This window comes from Colias eurytheme, chromosome 3, assembly GCF_061535395.1.
Source record: "Colias eurytheme isolate Ceu_HAF_F1 chromosome 3, ilColEury1 Martin Lab GWU primary, whole genome shotgun sequence".
NCBI lineage: Eukaryota > Metazoa > Arthropoda > Insecta > Lepidoptera > Pieridae > Colias > Colias eurytheme.
Genome location: NC_142982.1, coordinates 11844121 through 11856139, shown reverse-complemented (window position 1 = coordinate 11856139; position 12019 = coordinate 11844121). Strand labels below are relative to the sequence as shown.

The 12019-nt window shown below is 31.6% G+C and overlaps 1 protein-coding gene across 1 annotated transcript in view; it reads right to left on the bottom strand.

Moving 5' to 3' along the window:
* Nucleotides 1-11675, bottom strand: part of LOC149910001 (neuroligin-4, Y-linked-like) — a 59468-nt gene extending 47793 nt beyond the window's left edge. The window contains exon 1 of the mRNA XM_090120104.1: nt 11471-11675. The gene's annotated coding sequence lies outside the window, so the exon portion shown is untranslated. The remainder of the gene's footprint in view (nt 1-11470) is intronic.
* Nucleotides 11676-12019: the final 344 nt, after the last annotated feature.

Genomic DNA, 12019 nt, shown 5'->3' with positions numbered 1-12019 from the left:
ACGTCATGGAATAAGGCGACGATTTTGGTATCTTTGGATCTTGAGAAGAAGTTTCACTTCTGACACGTTTGCTCGGCACACGCTCTTCATTATCTACACCTTATAATATACAAATAGAAACTAATAAACAGACTATTAGTACTTTTTAACATTCCCAATTACAAGAAGTAAGAACATGTCACAACGTATACGGTAACAATAAACCATTTCGTCAACAAACTAGAAACTATTTCACTTCAATATCTATCTATATATACCGAACGGCAGTTTACATAAAACTATTCAAACAATTCAACTGGGTTCGCAATATGGCTTGTTGATTTAGTTAACAAGTTATATAACAATGAAGTATTTACTCGGTTCATGTAATAATATAAGGGCTATGTTTTCAGAAGTGATAGGCTTGGTCTTGGATTAAGAAGTAATTATTACAGACGGGTAATGCGTAGAAAAATAAGCGTGTTGATTGCTTTTGAAATTTGATGCTATATTTGTTCAGGTTTTGGAAAATATTGAAGGCTGTTTTATATATTGATTATTAATTTATTACCTACGTATAACGTATAATTTACGTAGTATTTAGCTAGAAAGCAAGCTATAATTCTATGCTCTTCTAAGACTTAAGAAATGTATGTTGATAAATCGTAGATATATCTATACTAATATTATAAAGAGGAAAGGTTTGTATCTATGTATGTATGTATGGTTTTCACGCATAAACTACTGGACCGATTTTGATGAAATTTGGCACAGATAATCTTTAGACCCTGAGAAAGAACATAGGCTACCTTTTATTGCGAAATATGTACCACGGGCGAAGCCGGGGCGGACCGCTAGTGTACAATAAAGGAAACAGAATAATTAGGAAAACATTCTCCGGCTTGTACTGTAAAGTATATTATGAGTTTGTAGAAGCACTCCAATTTGCCAAGGCGTCCATCTCGTTACCTTGTGATTGTACAAGCCTTGAAACTGCATAGTGCAGCATTAATTGTTACTGGCTTGCTCGAAGGTAGATAGATAAACTAGTCCATTATGTAAACTTATTTATCCAAAAGCTAAACATTCAGATATAGTAGTTACTAGTCTTCGACCTGTACATATCAGGTGCTGAAGAATTCTTTGGAAAATTCTTTATGAGAACAATGTCAGCCAGAAAAATTATTATTTTAAGACTGCCCTCTCTGTATTAATTCACACATCTTACAAAATCTACTACGACAAAGTAAGTTTTTTTTCTACGTTACAGACAAATTCGCAGCTAGACGCTAGAAAACAAAATATACACTTCAAGAAACCGTGTCTGTACGCTACATCTTCCATGCAATTGGACTGAGATATCTAATTATGTGCTGTAGCTGAAATGAAACTACAGCCAAAGGGAAATATTCTCATTCTATGTAAATATTCCGTAGCTATATTTAGTGAGGTTAGTCGTAGGAATGCAAGAGAATAGTGGAGATAAATGATATGTTTCGTACACATAACACCAGGTAACAAGATCTCTCTTTCACGAGAGATACTTCAAAGAAAACAGCTTCTAAGGACATAGATTACACTTATCATGTTTCTTTACAGACTAGTAGTCTATAACAAAGCCACAATCAACGGAAACTAGTAAGATCTATTTTAGTGATCGAGTTGCTCGAATCGAATGCTATTGCGCCCCGCCAGAAAAAAACATACGTGTTTTTTCTGATCGATTTTCCTAAGTCAATATGTGGTCAGCGTATTCCACTCTCGTTCTTCCTAGTCTGAGAAAGTCACATCTGTCTTACTGATCGATTTTTCTTCCGGGCAGTTGGTTTACCTTTGATCAGCCATCCCTTTTTTCTAACAATTTTAATAACTTGAAAGGTGGACATTTCTCTTTTATTTACTTTAAGTGCCGATTTTTCAATGCTTGGATAAAACTTATCCGTCCAATAAAGTATTACACGATAATATTAAAATGTCACGTAAGCTGTCAAATACGGGCAATTAGAATACGTTTTTAAAATGGTAGTTTTATACATTATTCGACGAATAAGTTTTATCCAAGCATTTAAAAATCGGCCCTAAGTGGTTTAGCTTCAACACTGCCACCATTTAAAACACAATCAAACACAATTGAAGCTAACACATTTCTATTAGAGAACTTCTCCTAACTTATCTGTCCTATTTACATTTATTCCTAAGAACTTAGTTCATAATAGAGTTCAGAACTTGCACAATACTGAGATTGTGAAACTAAGCAAGAACTGAAACAGAACTGTTATAATGTAATAGAAGGTAGTTAGGACTTCTGTAACTCCTGGTTGTTTTTTGTGAAAAAGTTAAAATAATGAATACAGTTGAAATATGCGCTTGTTTGATGACGACGTTGTGACATTTGATCACAAAGCCGCTTAAATAATATGTACCTATAGGGTTTCAGTTTTTAATTCTATTACAAACTAGCGGTCCGCCCCGGCTTCGCCCGTGGTACATGTTTACGTTTTCTCTACATAAGAACCATCCTCGTACTTCAAGGAATATAATAAAAAAGAATTATCGAAATCGGTTCAGCCGTTCTCGAGTTATGCGCTTACCAACACATTTTGCGATTCATTTTTATATATAAGAAGATTAAGGCTGCAGTCTAGCAAAATTGCGTTTTCAACAAGTTATTTGACAATTTTTTCCCGGCTAATGAAATGATAAACTGATTTTTTTTTTCTTGTTTATCAATTAGTGTTATATACGCAATGCGCGTGAATTTTTTCACATTTGTAAAGTTACTTTATGTTACCTTAATCAGGCCTTCAAGATAAGTCTCTTTCCCCCAAAGACATTTCGAGCTAAGTTTGTGCACTCACTACGTTGCAACCGATTACAATTTACACAATCTGATCAGCGCATTATTATCCTTATATAGTCGTTATTAAAAACTGCTGAATACAATTTGCGAAAAACTTATGATTTTCTTAATTAGAACGTTATAAATTCATTAAATTTCCCATTTTTTGCCTTACAAAATCTATTGATAAATACTGCTAAAAGTTATTTTTTCCATTAATTTATTCGAGTTGGTTGAAGACCAATGAGTATTTATCATTTAAAAATATTTTTTTTTGAATTTTGATAATTCTTTAAATATTAAAAAAATATTTAAAATAATTAGGAAAAATCCTAGCGAATTTCTTTAGTCGCGCTCCTTGGGCCGGAGCGTTCTGACGTGTGCTCTACGCTCGATTTTCCTTCATACCGAAGTGAAAGTTGCTCTACTTCATTAAATTTAATATTTTTGTTAATTGATTATTTTTATCTTAGTTTTGTGCAAATATTCGTATTTTTAAACATTTGATTTCGATATGGAAAGTAAACGAAAAAAATACGCGTGTAACTACTAGAAAAAAAATTATCTTCGAACATAAAGTTAATGAAACCAAATAGATTGCAAAGGTGATTGGCAATAATTTCTTTATTTTACGGGGTGTCAGTAAAGGGATGTATATTTCTTTAAAACTAAAGTAAGTAAGCTCATAAATTTTCTTATAATATAATTTTTTTGAAGTTCCAAAAATGTTTATTTTTCGTTTGAGAAATACGAAATATAATATAAACTTGTATTGAGAACTTGAACTTCCCAAGTTCATCCGGGGAAATCCCCATACGGGGAAAATGATTTGTTTACTCCAAAATTGATCCGAGGTGTTTTAATTTTTTCTTCTAGTCATTTTCAACGTAGCGGCATGTTGTTTGATTATTAATTTTGTAACTTAAATACAGGATGTTGGTTTTATATTCTGATCTTACAGACGCGCTGACAAATTTAGTCCGCCATTTCTAGTTTAGTCTACCAACTCTAAGTACCAATATTAAAACGAATGGATTATCATCACATCATCAAAACTCAGATGTAATGGAAGATCACAATAACATAGAAAATTCAGTGGGTGTTGAGAACTAAACAAACAGAAGTAACAGAGACGCGAAGAATAAAAAAAGAGGACGAAAACGATAATTCGTTGATGCTTTCCCTTTTCGACGTATTGTTAGGGTACATCACCAATCTGCAAAAAACAAAACTGATGATTCCCAATTGCTGATTAAAAATGAAAAACAAATAATCAACAACAGTGGTGAAAATATGCTGATCACAATGAAACATCCTTCAGTGGTAGCAGATTTACTCATTTAAAATGTATCGGTGAACAGCGTAAAGGAGAGGAGGACAGGAAAACATTATGAATGTGGTTGGTGGATTGTATACAGGGTGTAATCGATAAGTATGTGCAGGCGATTATGACGTTATTATTGCAGGTATCAAAAAACTTAAAACTGATATCGAAATTACTTTACCTAATGAGCAAAATGACAATAATAACTTTTTAAAAGTATAACGAGAAATATCTAAAAAATTTACTTTATACACTCCCATATCAAAAAGGGAAAATGGGACTAGTAGAAGTTAAATGTCTAATTCCGGCAAAAGACATGAATGCGGAAGATGCGGTTAAAAAAAATTAATTAATATTTGAAATACAATGCAAAAAATAACACTTTTGTCATAGATAAGAATCATGACTATTTTTTCCAAATTCAGGGACAACTAAACGTTGCAGAAGCAGAAGTCTGCTTATTTGCTGTTTGGACTGGAGTGAATCATTCGTTAAAAATAGAATATATAAAAAAGTATGTAACGTTTAGGCAAAATAACATGATGGACCATTATCAAGATTTTATATAAATTGCCTACTGTCAGAATTGATTGATTCGAGACTTCAGCATTCGATGCCCATCAAGGACCCATCCTATATCATTCAAGCGATTGAAAAAAAAGAGATAAATCCAGTGCAACCGATAAAGCATCAGAATGCTAGCAAAAGATTTATTAGGTTTATAAATATAAATCTATATATTATACATAATATAATAAATCTGTAGAAGACGCGAAGACTGACATCCACGCGGACGGAGTCGCGGGCGGAAGCTAGTCAGAAATAAATATCTTTTGTTTTCATTTGCGTATTTTTCTATTTTATAATTTTTTAACACAAACATTACATTTTTTTTATTATATACAAAATTTGTTTATCCGTTTTATTAGTTAAACTGAACAACTTTCACTAAGAAACTTAGGTCGAAAAAAATGTATAGAGTTATGCATTTTGTATGGAAAGCTTATTTTTTTTTATATTTCGTCCAAATTTCTTTGTAAAAGTTGATCAGTTATATAAACATGAAGTTGAAGATATCAATAGAAAGTATTCGCAAATTTTGTGTACTGATAAAAAAATCACCCGGTGTAATTTTCACGAAAATTGTTTCAAATTGTCATTTTTGGTACTTATTACGAATATTAAATTATACGAATGATTTAATTTTTAAAAATTAAGTGGAGCAACTTTCCCTTAGTACATTTGTATTATTTACATATAGGATGACAGGATGCATTTGTTTGCACTACTAGACCAAGCCCTTAATGGAATTATTGGATGTGTTAGTAAATGTAGTACAAAATGTACCTATAGGAAAACATCATTTACTTAATTCAGCGAATTTTTATCGAATTTTTTCAGTACTTTCAATGATAGTTACATGATAAACTTTACCCATAAAGTTTGTCATTGAAGAAGAAATACGGTTTCCCACAAGAAAATATTACCTCGTTCATTAGTTACATATTACCTAATTCATAAAGAAAGAAAACTAAAGGTATCGTATCCACTTTATAATCACAGCAAAACTGACAAGGCCAACGACCTGAGCTAGGTTTCAAATCAGTTTTGATAGCATCGCGACCGTCGACCCAAGTCGAGAAGAAAATTGCCGTGAGCGAAATGTCAACGACACTTACCGTGGCTTGATAGTGCAGACGTTTTAAAGTTTTTTCCAACTTTACAGGCAATTCACCTAGTTTTTGGGGAACATTCAAACGTATGAACCGGAGTGCAAAGGTCGGTGTGATTATGACACTGTTTTTGTAGGATTATGTTTTGTCTACGGCTTATGGAATATGTTCGGTTTATATTTGTTCGGGTCTACCTGTGAACAAATGTTTGTAAACAGTATTAGGTATTTAAATTAGAAAATGCACTTGCAATTTAATTAGATAGAACTTATGTTTATTATCTTTTATTTACTATACTTTTATCGTGACGATTATCTCACTGAAATTCCTCTTGACAAATTGTTTGATGTTTGATTATTCTACGACGTCCTTATTACAAAGATAAATTCAAGCACTGTATTATTTAAATCCCTTCTGAAACCTTATTAAATTTATTACCATTCTTCCAGATTGTCCTAAACACATAGGGAGGTAAAAATCGAAACACATATAAGATATATCTCCCCTTAATAAGTCATGTATCTTTTACAGGATACTAATAATGTTGCCGTATTAACAAAATGGTGTTGAACATAAAACATGACAGAAACAAATGTTAAAATCTATTCCATCTACGTCCGAAGGGTTGATTTTATCCTCGTTTCCCCTTTAGCGATAAAAGCATGGAATTACCCGTAATATTTATTAGAAAACTTTTCCGTAGGTAGGTAGTTACATTTTATTCGCTTTTGAAATATTGCGAAGCGAAATATAACAGACAATGAATTGAAAACAAAGACCGCCTTATTGTTAATAAAATACTGCAAATTTTAAAGCGTAATAATGATACTAGCAAATGTATTGTGGTTTATTATGTTTACAGTTATTTCTGTGTGATTTTTTGATGAATGCTTTTATTTTTAATTAATTTGAATATTTTTTTGTTGTTTTTACGAGGGTAAATGGGAATTCATTGTTTAGGCTTCTCTGTCAAACAGGGGATGGAAAATTGTATAGAACGATTGTTAATTACATTACGACTGAAACCGCGGTTAAATGTTGTATTTTTTTAGAAGTCTTTATTATTTGTTTAATTGTTTATAATCTTCTTATATCATGGGTCTAGAAAACGCTACAACGATCGAATTACTTCGATTATATTATGCCAAATGTTAACAGAGTGAACGAGTTTTCTGGAAAATAAATATCACTACATATTATTATACTATAGTCTATAATATTACTAAACTTACATTAACATACATACTAACGCTTTACCCTACTCCGTCTGTGTTACAAATACGTGACATCAAAATCTAACTTTTGTACAGTTGAAAATATTTTCAATTTCGCTTAGTTAAGTTTTTCCCTTACAATATTCTATAATAATATTGTATAGTAATATAAGTGTATTCTAAAGTTCTAGATGTATTTAGATATTTATGCCGCTTTGATCATTGTAACTTTGTAAGTGTTAAGTCTGTAGAGCTGTTCATCTCCGGCTTGCTTCCGACTGAACTGTCCTTAGCCTTAATATCTGCGGTCTACTGGGTTATTTGAATCGTTAGTTGTGTTTTTTTTTCGTAGTTTGTTACTGAAGATATATTTTACGTAGAGGTGGAGAACACTATCAAAAAATACCTCTATATCATATATTAATCAACGTTATATAATATGATCCTGACACTTTATTCGATGTAAAGAAATCTCACACCGATTCTTTAATATGAATACTTTATAGTTTATAGTATTAGATATCATGCAAAAATTAAAACCACCCCGATTTTTTCCGAGCTTAAAAATACCTCACTATTTTAAAATCTTGTTATAAAAAATTTTACGAGATTGTAAAGAAAAGAACAAAAAATCTTACTTAGTTTTTATTTTTACCAATCCAGCTGGTTATGCTTTCTTGAACACAAAAAACCCTTTTAGTTTTGCCGAATTCACAATTTTTCCCAACTTTTTCAATTGTCCTTTCCTGAAAATCGTGTAATACTTTTTTCTTTGAACGAGTCAAAAAATTCTCATAAATACCGACGTATTTTCCGCGAAATTATAAATTAAAATTTATTCGTTTTCATTACCACAGGCAATGTTTTAGGCGTGAAACATTATGTTAAAAGGACATTCATAAATTTTAAAAGTATTAATTTCATATTTTCTAAACCCAAATCGGTTTTATACGTTATGTTTCGACGATTATCAGGTCATTAATTTTTGCGTTTGAAACTAATTGTCTATTCGAGTCCTTATTTTTAGCAAATAGAATTTAAGTTTTAACCAATCAAATTTTGATCTAATAAATAATGAGAACCTATTGTCATTTTATTAGCATAACAGTAATACGAATATAAGTAGTAATACACATTATTATTATATGAGTTTGTTTGTTTGAACACGCTAATTTCAGGAACTACTGGTCCGATTTGAAAAATTCTTTCAAGGGCTTCGGTGGGAAAAAAGGCTATACGCTATTTGTATGTCATCACGCTAAAACCAACAGGAGCAATGCAGGTAAAACCGCGCGTACAGCTAGTAATTAATATGTTTAACAAACGAAAACTTTAAACCATTTAAAAACCCGATCATAGACGACTTCAAAACGTCTAGTTAAATAAATCGCATTTTATTCATTAGCGTTTTAATTTATAAATCTCAAGGTGCTTTCATTTACAGAGTATTTCAAAGGTAGTGCTATTTACTTCAAAGTGAAGGAGTTAACCCGTTTGAAATTCAACGGATCATTACACTGCCGAGTTAGAAGTTAATTTTAACCTTTGGATTGAATGGCTCGTAGAAACTTGCATTGCAAGTGTCCACAATTTTTCGTTGGTTAGTTCCTTCATTGGAAAGGAAGGTTTTAACTTTTATCATTGCTGTTCGAAAGGATAGAGTAGATTTTAAGTTTTTTCAGTGTCTAATAGTTTATGTTAAGGTTTTATTTTGGTTAAAATAAGTTGCCTATTTTTATATTTAAATAGGTACCTAATACCTATAGATCGCAAGAATTTTATATTTTTACGGCGATGAAATTGCAGACATCAGTAATTTAAAATGGATGGAAGTCACAAAAGAAACTAGATTATTGATTGAACTAGAATTTGAGAACGATCACTTAAAACTGGCAATGTTTTTGTTTTTTTTTTTTTGTTTAAGGTTTTAGCTAAGGTTTCAATAATTTCAGGAACATTTCAATAATCAAATAACGATTTGTGGGAATATGCATTTATACAGTTTACGTTTATTTATTTAGAAATTCAAACGATTTAAAAAATAATAATCATTTTCTTGCAAAATATATTTCGCATAAAACAAACGTAACACCGCAGCCGAGCCATAACTCACCTGAGGACTGAGATTAAAATAAGTTGACATTTCATACATTTCCCTGGTTTTCTGACCATTAAACCGACCCTTTTCTTGTAAGGTAAAGTCCAGATTGTGACTTCCGAAATATAAGCTTAAAATATTTACGACTTGTGTATTATCACAGATTAGATACTAGGTAGGTATTATGGATTTATATTTAACTAGAGGTCCGCCCCGGCTTCGCCCGTGGTACATATTTCGCAATAAAAGGTAGCCTATGTCCTTTCTCGGGTATCAAAATATCTACATACCAAATTTCATGCAAATTGGTTCAGTAGTTTAGGCGTGATTGAGTAACAGACAGACAGACTTTCAGAGAGTTACTTTCGCATTTATAATATTAGTATGGATTTAAACAGGACATGACATATCTAGTAGATGGAAATATACATATATACCTACTATATTATGATAACTGTGTACATTTTAGGTAGGTAAGTATATAGACAATTATTTGTTCATTTCGGTATAAGTATAGGTATTTCCATCGTTTCTATGTCTATGTTAAAATTCGTCGACATTTAGGTAACTTAATATATATATATATTTTCGTCGTAAAATCTTCACGAGAGCGTTTCATATTATTGTAATGTTGTAAGCATTGATGCATGGTTGATAGAACAATTACGATTATTTGTGTAATGACGTTAATTATATACCTATCTCGTTTCGACGAGCAGGTATCACAATAATTATTAATTATTGAAAATATAATTAATAGAAGGATACTAGTGTTAAATAGTGAATATTTTAATTATACAGCCTTCAATACGGTTTATATACCTTCCTACCTAGCAAGAACTAAACACGCAAAAACCAGATAAGTAATAAGATTATCTTTTAGGATTTAGGTAGGTACCTACCTAGGCGAAAAACTCAAATAGGTAGAGATAAACTACGATAACATGGCGCGCCCCTCCAAAATTCAAAACGTTTGAAAGTATTTGTGAAATTCATAATAAATAATATAATAATAAAAATTAATAATTTAATTATTATATTATTATTATAAATTATAATAATATAATATTTAAATATTTGTATTTCACTACACACATTGAAACAGTAATTTGGAGGGGCGCGCCATGTTATCGTAGTTTATCTCTAAGAATTTATTGATATGTACATTTTACTAAATAATTATCTACCGAGGACCTTCTGTCGGGATAAACTTAAAAATGTATCGAGTTTCTAACCGTTTTCTAACAAACTCAAACTCAAAACCACCAAAACAATCATTTATTCAGTTCGGTTCTTTCAAAAGCACTTTTAAATTGTCAAATTATTGGACCGTAACAATTGTGTACCTTTTCCACTTGTTTGAAAGGTTTCTACAAATTCCTGAAAGGTTCGACATTATTGTATCGAATCAATAATAATGTTTATTTATACGAATATTGGTACCTACCTACCTATCTAGTTTTGATATCCCACTGCAGGCATTTTCATCTCCATGACGGTTTACGCGTTGATCCATCATCCAATTTTAAGTATGGGTATTTAGGTATGTATACGTAGGTAAATAGGTATGTAATTTATACATAGGTATAGATTTCATGCTGAAAATTAATATCATTCATATTCATTCAATACCTGCATCTGGAATTAGGATCTAATACCTACGTACCTACCTACCTACCCAGTTTTTGATACATTTTCTTGTTGACATCTTTTCATAGAATAGATTATTATGATTTAGTTTAAATAATATATAAATTACTTGCAAACAGTGAAGGATAATCTGAGAAGCAGGGCAAAGATAATTTGAAATACTGAGCAGTGAGCCTAGCTGATTGCTGAAGGATTAATAATTAGTACCTATTTATAATTTAGGTACACAAAAACGTTGCCTAACTACAAAATTATACCTAGCACAGTATAAATAAATGAGTATTTGCAGTAGGTAGGCATGTAAGTGTTGAAAACAACTCTCAATCGTAAGTGATCCTAATCCAATACTTAGGTAACGAAATATTCATAAAATCCTAATTTAACAAGAATGTTTTACGATAAAACAGTATCAAACAGCTAGCAATCTCACCAAGTGAATAGAATTAAATTAAGTTCAAGTATTCACGGAGAAGACTGGTAGTTAGTTACCGTTAATTAAATAAAATTAAAAAATCCTTTCTAAACAATAATAGCTGTCGACTCCGCAAACTTTCTAATTAAAATTTCACAAAGGCTTTCCTAGATAGGATCAAAAGGCCTTCACAAAAAGTCTACAAGCGATTTCAAAGGGCACTGTTAAACATACTTGCAATTTACTAAACGACCTCTCTTCTCACAATGCATAATTATTACCTTGCAAACATTTTGTTTCAGTCAAGTATCCGACAGCTATCATTTCACTAAATAACACCAAAATCACTAGAACACTGGTTTTTAATTTAACTGTTATTTGCGAACCGTTGGCGGTTGGTGAGCGTCGGTTTTTACAAATTCATACGCGAAATTCAATTTCGGAATTAGCCGTTCCGGAAGCGTTGACACAACCTTCCCCGGTGGAGGGTAGAGCGCGACTGAAGTCATAAACGTGTTACGTTTCGCGATACGTAACATGAACCTAATTTCACTGTGGGGGTTATTGGTGACTGAATTGCTCCCTTCGATGTTAATACCATTCCTTGATAAGAGATGGCGCTTTTCACACTAATCTAATGCGTGTTGTGCATTTCATGATAAATCATTTTAACGTAGCGTACTTGTAGCGTAGTTGTGAAACTTGTGATGTTTCATGTTCGTAGCACCCACAGGTAGCAGGTCTATAATAATTCTAATACGGCTTATTTATTTTAGTCAGAGATTAAAAGATACAGAGAAGTTTTATTAATCTACCTAGGTATATTATAG